Source organism: Doryrhamphus excisus, chromosome 6 (genome assembly GCF_030265055.1).
Source record: "Doryrhamphus excisus isolate RoL2022-K1 chromosome 6, RoL_Dexc_1.0, whole genome shotgun sequence".
Classification (NCBI taxonomy): domain Eukaryota; kingdom Metazoa; phylum Chordata; class Actinopteri; order Syngnathiformes; family Syngnathidae; genus Doryrhamphus; species Doryrhamphus excisus.
Window position 1 is genome coordinate 12,020,510 of NC_080471.1, and position 11,505 is coordinate 12,032,014.

The window sequence follows — 11,505 nt, forward strand, 5'->3', positions numbered from 1 at the left end:
GCTCTTTGTTTGTCTGTCGTGTTCTTATACCAACACCCCCCTGTGCAACTTTTTCCCTCCTCTTTTGTCGAGTTATTTTGTGAGACGCTTTTATTTTTGTTGACAGCCAGGATTTGATGTACATATCAAACCTGCTCACCGGGGGACCGTGTGAGCCTGTGTTGTCAGAAGAGAAGATTATGCATTTTCATCTAGCATAATAACACAGCAGTAGCCCCTGTGCCCAGAAGAAAGTGTACCAGGCCACAGAGCTCCCCTGTGATGGCGCCTATTGATCGTTATTCTATGAAAAATGTTGAGCAGTAGCATATTTAAGCAGGTGTGGGGAAAGGCTATGGTGCATATATCAAAAGGCGAGTTATTTCAAGCACTGATGGAGGACAATCAGGCTTGTTCTATTCGGTGGAACAAAGCATTCAGAGAGATTTGAGAGGTTTACAATTGCAGTGGGATGGAAGTGGCTATAGTCACATGGACCACAGACTGACATTATTTTTAAAATGTATAATATGAACGCCTTGGCATTTAACTACATCCCTTTACTTTGTTATGTGGGGGAATAATATCAATCATATAGTCAAACCATATAGCCCTCTTATGCTGTATAAAATGTTCATTCATTCATTCATTTTCTATCACTTTTTCCTCACGAGGGTCGCGGGGGTGCTGGAGCCTATCCCAGCTGTCTTGGGGCGAGAGGCGGGGTACACCCTGGACTGGTGGCCAGCCAATCACAGGGCACATATAGACAAACAACCATTCACACTCACATTCATACCTATGGACAATTTGGAGTGGCCAATTAACCTAGCATGTTTTTGGAATGTGGGAGGAAACCGGACTACCCGGAGAAAACCCACGCATGCACGAGGAGAACATGCAAACTCCACACAAAGATGGCGGAGGGTGGAATTTAACCCTGGTCTCCTAGCTGTCTGTATAAAATGTATTTTTTTGTTAATATTTCAGGATGATTATGTATTTTTAATGGGATGACATCTCTCTGAATGTCCTGAACTCCTCTTTTAATGCTAATGTTGTGTTGACCAGAATAACACTAACAGAACAGTGTCGAATTTTATAATGAAATTCAGGGGTAAGCATCTCAACAAAAACATGACAATATAATAATATTAGAATTAGTTGCCAAACATAGGATATTACCGTATCCTGGTATCAGAAAATTTTATGGGGGTACTGCCAGAATCTGCCATTCACATGAAAGTCGCACCGTTATTTAAATTAAATGTATGTAAATGTACAGTCCGGTGTAACTGAAATGCAGCTCTTGTATTGGACTCCAATGCTTATGCAATTGTCCTTAAAGCTTTTGCCCACAAAATGTCAAAAAGCAGCACATTTAAGATCCACGAAACAAAGTGAGACGCTGCTTCAGCACCGTAAGACAGACAATGTAAAACGATGTTATCAAGCGTGACACAAAGAAATAGGATCTGGGTTTGTGGGCGTCGCTTCAGTAATTGATTCAAGGTATGGCAGCTGACAAGCCGTGTGATGACCTGAATAGCCATTTGCTTTCATGGTGAGTACTCTCCCTACGACCAATGAGGCTAATAGCGCACCGTGCTAATTCGGAGTCAAGAATGCAATTAGACACTTTGAGACGGTATACTTGCTAATTCACTTACGTTCATTAAGTTGCCGGCTTCCTCGCCAAATGAATTCCATGTGATTAAGGCGATGTGACGCTGGAAACGATAACAAGAATGATGAGGTGCAGCTGAAGTCAGCAGAGACACTGACTGAGCTTTATTATGCAGCAGAGGAATTTCTGAGGAACGCTGAGATTTTCACCACTAATTTGGTCCTGTTGGTGTTAATGAGTAGAACGTTAGCAATTCATTCACCAATTTAGAACACAAGCCTTTTCAATACATACTCATCTAACATATTTATAGTGGTACCGTACCTCGGTTTTCATTCATCTGTTTCAAAAGGCCAGACAAAAACTGAAATGTACGAAATCCAAAGCAATTTTTTCCATAGGAAATTATGTACATCCAACAAATTCTTGCAGGCACCCTAAAATATATTTAATTCTAGTTTCACATGCAGAGCACAATACAAAAGTATTTAGAAATGACAAATGAAATGGATAAATGAATATTTAACATCACTTTTATCATTATTAAAGACTCTTGTTAGCAGTGACATGTGAAGTGAGTTTTTTTCCCCCCAAAGGCTCTGATAATTTTTTGTGGAGTTGTATGCACAAATGGCAAAACTGGTGCTATCTCACAATGTTAAAGAATATGAATCAAGGCTAAAAAAAAAAAAATCCAGGATCCAGATGGTGATCCAGACCACCCCCAAAATTTCAATCAATTCTTCCATATCTTATTCCCAACAATTCCTAAAAAAAATGCATCAAAATATAAACACAAATAAACAAACAATGCAAAAACATTATTAGAATCACATAGACCAGTGGTTTCTAAACTGCCAAGTACCCCTTCAGACCTGACGCCATTTACCCCCTACTCCTGTACACTTAAAAAACATAAACCTTATTATGTTAATTAATTGGAAGTAGTGAACATAATTCAATGGTTCATTTATTTTTAATAGTAAATATATGCAACATGTCTTTTACTCCATTCTGATGTTGGCATCCTTCCCTTTGAATCGATTTAATTTGGATAATCTGCATATTCATTTCATTCCAAATTGATTTCAATCATGATAAAGCACTATCTGTCCAAAGGTTTGTTTAAATTGATGTCTGTTATAAGTAAAACATTTAGCAACATTGTCTTTTTGTTGTATGAGCAACAAGCAGTTGGTTTTGTAAATATCACCTACTTTGGGTGTGTTTGCTGTGTGCAGCACTGACAGCAGTTTGCTAGTTTTGACCCTGCTTGTTGAGTATGAAGAGTCCATTATCTGACTGGAATTTTTCCATGATGTCGCAACTCTAAAATACCCATTACCCCCGTCGTTATTGTATCCAAAATATAGAAACACATACAACCAACAATAAAGCCTAATTTTCTTCCACTCACAGTGACAGGTTTTATTTTGAAAATATCGACAACATTTACATTTATATCTGTATTGAACTGTTCAATACAGGGGTGAAGGTTCGGTACGCATGAGAACAACATGTAACACAGAAGCACACTTCCAGTTGCCACCTTGGTGTCCGTGATTCCATTGCCGTTTGTGCTAGTAACCAACCATCCACTCTGCAGTGAGTCAAACTTTTGTTTTTCAACAAATATATTGAACAAAAAAAGTCAACACTATTAAATGTATTGAAAGATTGTGTGAGATTCTTTCAATTAACTCTGTCCTCTACTCTTATCAGTACTCTAATCCCAGTGGTATAGCATTAGCAGCAAAGTAAGGCCTGTTTACTTGTAACTGATCAGGATAACTTCATGCACACAAGAGGAAAAAAAATCCTCATTCATTTCACATTTATTCCATGTCGCACCTCTGAAGTCATTAGAGCATACTGAAAAAAAAAAAGACCAAAGCGCTGAAGCTGCTAATGAAGAGCCAAGCAATCTTGTTTACATCTTTCCTGTGTGGAAATATATTCTGGTGCTGTTTATCGATGTTTGACATCATTTTGTTCCATGTGAGGAGTACAAAACGGGAATATATTTAAATACGCTAAGAGTTTCACATCGTTATTACATTCCTAGACAAACAAGTGGAAATAAAATTGTTATGTTTCTGTGCAACAAGAACTGGAAATAGATTTGCCAATGAGTATACAGTGGAACCTTCTAAGGTTGAACAAATGAACAATCAAAACTAGTCAAACATGGATTTGCTTAGATTTAGAAGCAATATCTCACATAGAAAATAATGAAAATATAAGTAATCAGCCCGGGGTTCAAATTGTTGCAATTCTTCTTCTGGGCTCTTTGGGCTTTTCCCTTCAGGGGTCGTGACAGCAAATCAATCTCCTCCATCCAACCCTGTCTTCTGCATCTGTCACTCTCACACCAACTACCCTCATGTCCTCCTTCACTACATCCATAAACCTCCTCTTTGGTCTTCCTCTACACCTCCTACCCGGTAGCTCTAACCGCAGCATCCTTTAATCAATATGTTCACTATCTCTCCTCTGGACATGTCCCAACCATCTCAGTCTGGCCTCTCTGACTTTATCTCCAAGGCCTCTAACATGTAATGTCCCTCTGATATACTCGTTCCTGATCCTATCCATCCTGGTCACTCCCAATATGATTGTTTAATTACTGTTGAAGAGTTTACTCTCCACCCCCAAAAAAAATACTTTGTCTCAGTTTCAATTATAAAGCTATAATGTGAAGATTAATTTGCATTATAATAATATAATTTAATATAATTATAATATTATAATTTTTGCTTGCCACACAAGTGTAAAAAAAAGTTAAGCACTGTTAAACTAAATCTGCTTTTCTTTGTGAGTCTGCCAACACCATGAAACTTGTGTATTCAATATCTTCTAAAACTTCAGTTGAGACTAGTAGTCAAAACAGTGTCCCAAAACGCAAAATACATGCAGAATTTATCTTTTTATGTTTGCTGAACTTCTGGGGGTCCTCGGTTTATGTAAGTATTATGACTTACATATTATGACTTACATGAGAACTACTTACAAGGGAAGAATACACTATGTGCACACTACTCTCAACACTAGACTGTCCCAACCATCACTAAGTATAGATAAAGATTTTACTTATCTTCACATCTACCTGGACATTGTAGGGAGGATGGAGGAGGATGTGCTCTAGCAACAATCTTTTTATTGCAAAAACAACTGATGATGGAGTACCATCAGAAGGGGCGCAAACGTAACAAAAACGTGGCTAAAGTAACAGATTTTGTTTGCTTTCACAACTTTACGGAATGATTACTTTGACAGATAGTGGTCTTGATTCACCAGCCTCATGACAAAAGTGCATAATACAGATTGGAAAATGAAAACAAAGACATCATTTACACGAGAATGGAAATGCCAAGCTGACAAGAGGGTCTGTGTGATTGCAGACGATGATAAATTAAGAGGAGAACCCGAGGACAAGCACACATCAAGGTGAAGACCAAGATAAATCTTCACATCCAAACTCCATTTTTGGAATTTACATCATGTACCAATAATCAGAATATGTTTAGACCATGCTCTTGGCATGAATCTGCTCCTCCATATGCAGTGCAAGGCGGGCTCATTTTTCCATGGAAGTCGTCTTTACCGTCTGCCTGACAAGAGCGGGGGTGAGGCGGGAGTCAGCCTGAAAAGGAATAAATCACTTCTGGAGCTGAGCTGTGTGACTGAGGATGAGACTGGAGGGTAAAGCAGTGGCCAGGAGGGCAACTCAGGCTGCCTCACTTTTTAATATCACAAGGTAAAAGGGAGTGGCTCCCGGGGCCGAGCCCATCACATGAAAGCAAAGCTCTCAAAAGGGAGACAGGAGTTGATTAAATCTGACAAAGTGTGTCAAATGACAGCACATTCAACCACAACATCCGCAGACTATTTTGTGCCCTGCGCTGCCTCTAAGTTTGGAGCAATGACAATGCGAGCGTGCAAGCTAATAATGTCAATATTAGCCCAGCAGCTCCTCAAACATTAATGAGTTCTTCGGCTCGTGTTGCTCCACCGAGGCCTGTTAGATTTCATTGCATGATTCCATGCTCTTTCTCTCCCAGCGCCTGCTGTGCCAGATAGCGCCGCCGTCTTTGCCAGGATGTTCTCCGTTGCCGCTACCCCCCCGCGCACGAGCCAGACACACAACGACTTTCATCATAAGGGCTGCTTGATCTCCACTCAAACAGGAGATGGACGCAAAATGTGCTCACACGGCTGCTTTGAGCAAATACTTGAGGCTGCCGATGTGGAATATTGAATTGAATCCAAGTGCGGTATAATTATCAGTTATATAAATGAAGCACCTGTGTGGACAGTCTATAATGAATTCACAGACATTAGGTACACAAACACATTTACTGCACTTTTCTGACCTAAAAATGTTGTTAGGATGTTGTATTCACGTGTTAAAAGATGGCCAAGGTTCAGATAATAAGGTTTGGAATTGGGCGCTGAAAGAACTTTAGGATGGCTCTGAACGCTCTGTTTCATTAGTTAGTGTGATGTCACATTATGGGCCCTGGTACAAGCTGTACAAGCTGTTAACTGTTCAAGCTGAGTGGGACCAATCACAGCGGACTAGGTGTGCCCAGAGGCAGGTCATGGGTGGAATAAATTAAAACAGACCATTTTGGAAATACAGCTGGAATAGGTGAAGATTCTGGAAGATCTAGAAAGCTTACTGTGCGGGTCATTGTGTGTAGCTGCTCTATAAGAGTCCTCAACGCAATACAAAATGAGCATTGTCGGTCTTACACAGCCCATAACAGAGTTTATAGTGCACCAAGAGCTATTATGTGCCTAAGAAGTATGAAATACAAATTAAAGAATCAGATAACACTAACTGTAGTCAGAATTGATGGTGAAAATTGTCCTTTACCTGCCTTGACAAACTTTAACTCAACTTGTGATCCTTTAGTGCCCACTAGTGTCCACAAGATAATCTGCATTTTGCATTCACAGCCAAGCATTGGATTGCAGATATTATCACAGTTTAACTCACAGCTTTCCGACTGTGAATATACTGTAGTGTGTGAAAAACAGCAACATGGCCAAATTGAGAGAAATGTGTGCAAATTATGTCATATTTCTTTTATGAAGAGGATGGAGTTGAAGGTGGAACTCTGTTTTCCTTCTTTTTGGAAATGATGACGGTGTGCGGTGAAGTAATATTTTGTCCATTGGCTCATTTTTGTTTTTTGTTTTTTTTGCAGCACAGTTGCCTGTAGATAAAAACACACACACACTTCCCACCACGATCTGTGAAAGCAGATGTTCAAAACATCTCAAGAGCTACTCAAGATTCACCACTCACATCGAGGGAATTACAATCAAAAGAGTCACCAACTTATGAGCAGATTCAGTGTTTGAATCCCGAAAATGCAGTTCTAAGACATACCGACTGATCTGTACCAGTGTGAGTGTGTGGTCTATAAGTTAAGTGAGGAAAATTCCACTGAGATGTGCACCATCAACAATTCTAGTAACTTCTATTAAGCAGGCTGATAAAAATAAAGTGTACCTCCCCTCAGAGAACATAATACAGTTAAGGTATCCTCTACTCCCAAAAAATTTCTGGGGCCTATTTTGTGACATTTTCAGCTCACTCCAGGCTCTCTTTGTTTGCACTGTATCTTTTTTTCCAAGCTGCTGTACCTCCACGGGTCTCTGGCCTGCCAGAGGGTGCCTTTCTCACTCTCAAACTGAACAAGCATGTTTTGCTTTTTCATAAAATTTTTGTAACGGCATACAAAAGTCAAATATATGATGACAAAATTCCCAATATTTTGGGATGTATCACAATATGACGATATACAATTTTAATTCAGCAGAGTCTTGTATAAAAAAATTACAAACCTTAACCATATAAATAAATACACTCTCAAATTGTAAAGCACATTTATTCACTGGTAAGAAAGTGGGTGACTGTTCTAATGGGATGTCAGCATACATTGCTACTAAATGTTCCACAAACGGTAATGCCTGTGCTTGTGATGAAGGAAGATGTAGTCACCCATGAAATTCCAAATGGATATCTAGATATTTTTTATGACACTCTTGTTGACACAGTTAGACAAACGGTGCTTTTATTTTGAAGGCCGGTTGTGTGTCCTCTGTGTGTTGAGAATGTCTGTATGATTAGTTGGGTACAAGAATAAACGTGCTTCCCGTCTTCGCTCAGAACCCGCATGCTGTCATCCCACATTGTGAAGCCCCATACTGGACATTAAAGCACTAGCATGCTAAATGCCCGCTAGCATCCGTTCGTTCTCTGAGGTGCCGCCAACATCACTGGTGTTGGCAGGAGGCCAGGCACTGAAATGCTGATTTTGGTAAACTATCTCTTTTAGGTAAAGAGTTCTGTATCAACAAGTTAGCTTATGACAGAACCACCTTCTTAAATAACCTAAAAGACATTCCCAAAATCCTCCAAAGTACTGAACATTTTTTCAAAGGCTTCTGGACTAAAACTTAATCTAAATAAAAGTGAGATCTTGCCTTTGAAAGACTTTGCTATTTCTACAGCATTTGGTATCCCCATTAAATCCACCGTTAAATATTTGGGTGTTAAGTGTTTATAGTGAGGTCTGCCAAGTAAATACTTCCCCACATGAACGTTCCTTCCCCTCATTACAGCATTTCATTCATCTTATGTATCAAAGTTGGCTTGTTTACGTGTATACCATTACGATTTATATCAGCAAGTCATTTTTCTATCATTGGAAGACTACCACTATAAAAAAATATTGCCCAACCCTAGAGGACAAAAACCATAGGGAACAGGAAATGTAGCTTAAGGCGATGTAGAAAATAGTACACGTCTCTGTTCTGGCTGCTAAGTACAATATTGCCAAGTTAAAATACAGTTCATGGAGGTTTTCTGCTGTTGAGCCTGTCACAGACTATGTCCATGATTTCCTGTGTGAATATGTCTTTCTTAAATACATAGGTGGGTTCCAGTGTGAAAGGTTTCATCAAGAATAAAAGCTTGTACCAATTCTATGAAAAGTCTTCTTCCAAAAGGATAAAAAAATGGACTGATGAAGAGCCAAAATGAAATAGACCAACTAAAGCGCGGAGCCGACTGGTCCATTAAGTAATATAGGCACAATCTATGGGTTCTATGGGTCTATTAGTTTTGCATACTGTAAATAGGTATTCTGTTTAGTTTTTGCATGTAGTTTTTGCATTGTGTAAATATAGCTTATATTGTATAGAGAATTACTGTGTGGGTATTGAAATAGTTTGATGTTAATTATTGTATTTATAATTTTGTTTTTCATTATAATTTAGTTTATCATACAAATTAAAGACAACAGTAAAAACCAGTGTCATTCAATGTCTTCTGTAAGTCTATGTATATCACCAATGTATAAAATATTATAGCATGTGATCTGAAGGGCACCACATTGTGTCATTAAAATATACTTCTTTCGCACTCTCGCACACAAGAGAATTAGATGCTGAATGTAGGTCAGTCCTGCAGAGACTTGAGAAAATGAATAGTAAATCAAAACAAAGTCAGTGTTTTCAAACACTGACTTATTATAGTCCAACCTTACAGTTAGCACCTGCTTTGTGATTTAAATTCAAGTGGTGTCCTCTCACCTCCTCTGACTCCAATCCCAACCTGTCCACCTCCGGGGGAGAACGGCTCAGGAATAAATAAATGGATAAAAAGACACAGTAGTACCTGAGCATTGTCTTCTCTAAATCAGCTGTGACGTCTCCTTCTCCAGCCTCCTGCAGCATTGCGCCACTGGTTTATTTCTCGTCATGTTGGCGTAACTGACCAGGCAGTGCCAGGTAGAGTCAGGGTGAGACAGAGTCCAGGTTGCCACAGAGGATAGGGGCTCATCTGTAGCCCCCCCACTATAGGGGAGGGGGAGGCAAAAGGAAGGAAAGCACAAGAGACATGTCAGCAAAGGACATGTTGTCACACACCTTCCAACACTGTCAAACCATTCTTCCTTCAATAATATGATATTTAATCAGTTGCACTGGGCTATTTACAGAGGAGGAAAAAGTACTAAAATGTTCAAGTAAAAGTAGAGCTACTTTGCTGATATTTCAAAAGTAAAAGTACAGGTAAGTAAGTCTACTTAAGTCAAAGTAACTTATAAATATATTCCAGAGGAAAAGTTGAACAAAATCAAATAAATCACCTTCATCCAGAATGTAATGTCACATGATTACCCTGCCTATTGGTCATGACTGTTTCCAGGTGCTGAGTGTGAATGGTTGTTTGTCTAAATGTGCCCTGTGATTGGCCGATCCAGGGTGTACCCCACCTCTTGCCCAAAGATAGCTGGGATAGGCTCCAGCATACGCCCGAGACCCTAGTGAGGATAAGTGGTATAGAACATTAATGAATTATTATGTTTCCAGGTGTATTTTTGGAGGTGTGTTTTTTATCAGAATTGTTTTAATCAGAAACATATTATCTTCAACCTCACAGCTAGGAGACCAGGGTTCAATCCCACCCTCGGGCATCTCTGTGTGGAGTTTGCATGTTCTCCCCGTGCATGCGTGGGTTTTCTCCGGGTACTCCGGTTTCCTCCCACATTCCAAAAACATGCTAGGTTAATTGGCGACTCCAAATTGTCCATAGGTATGAATGTGAGTGTGAATGGTTGTTTGTCTATATGTGCCCTGTGATTGGCTGGCGACCAGTCTAGGGTGTACCCCGCCTTACGCCCGAAGACAGCTGGGATAGGCTCCAGCACCCCCGCGACCCTCGTGAGGAAAAAGCGGTAGAAAATGAATGAATGAATGAATGAATGAATCCATTCATTTTCTATGCCCCTTACCCTTGAGAGTCAATATGTGAAGTAATGTATGTCGGTAAATGTGCTAATTTAAAAGACTTACAAAATAAATAAAAGCAAACAGTAACAGAATAGCTGGTAACATTAACTTATTTCATAAAATATTGTCTAAACTCTACGCAGGTTGTTTTACAGTTCTCAAGATATGTTAAGTTATGAAGACGTGTGAAAGAATCGAGTCTTTTTTTGGCTTTTCGACAACCTACTCACTGCCGACCCCTGCTGTGCAATTTGAGTACCGCAATTCAATTTCACAGTCGAACTATTGTAACAATATTCCAATTAAAATCATACAACATGATGCTGATGATGATTACAACATGATGATCAATAGAAAATGCTTTGTACTCACCAAAACTGCGAATCATATTTCTATCATTGAGAAGACTTCAATGGTTCTGTTGGATTTTTTCGTTTTTTTGTTTTTTTATGTGTGGCGTCAAACAATACGGGTTTTTTCAGCCTCCGTGGGGGATAATGCTGCTACGGCACTGTGATTTTCCATTCGCTGTATAGTGTTACACTTAAAAAATAATAATCATTAAAAAAAATAATCATATATATTATTTCATCGAAACAGACAGGTGTTAGCTAGTGCGACTAGATAGCAAAAAGTGCCGTTAGCTTAGCTGTGACGACAGGTGTGCCAAAGTAGGTATCCACTTCCGCTGGAGGGGGCGGAGCTTATAGTTTCCTTGCTTAGACATTATCATATTAAAAATTGTTACGATAATGCTTTCATGTTAAAAGATACTTCCAAGATAAGTACACGGCCCACTTCTACACCCGGTTACACACTTAATTTTCTTCAGCTCGCCTCTATTTTGGTTTGTATCTCGTTACTTGGTAAACTTGTTCCGTAAGCACTGCACAGGATATTACTATATTATATTTATATTAATACATATATTAATATGATTAAATATTACTCCACTTTCAAAATGTAATATGCAGCCTGCAATCTTAAACTTGTTTCATAACTATACTGCATTTTTGTCAAGACACCATCGTCACTGGCGTTTCCTATCAAACCACACCCATTTCCTGTTTATGCCCCGCCCACTCCGAGTA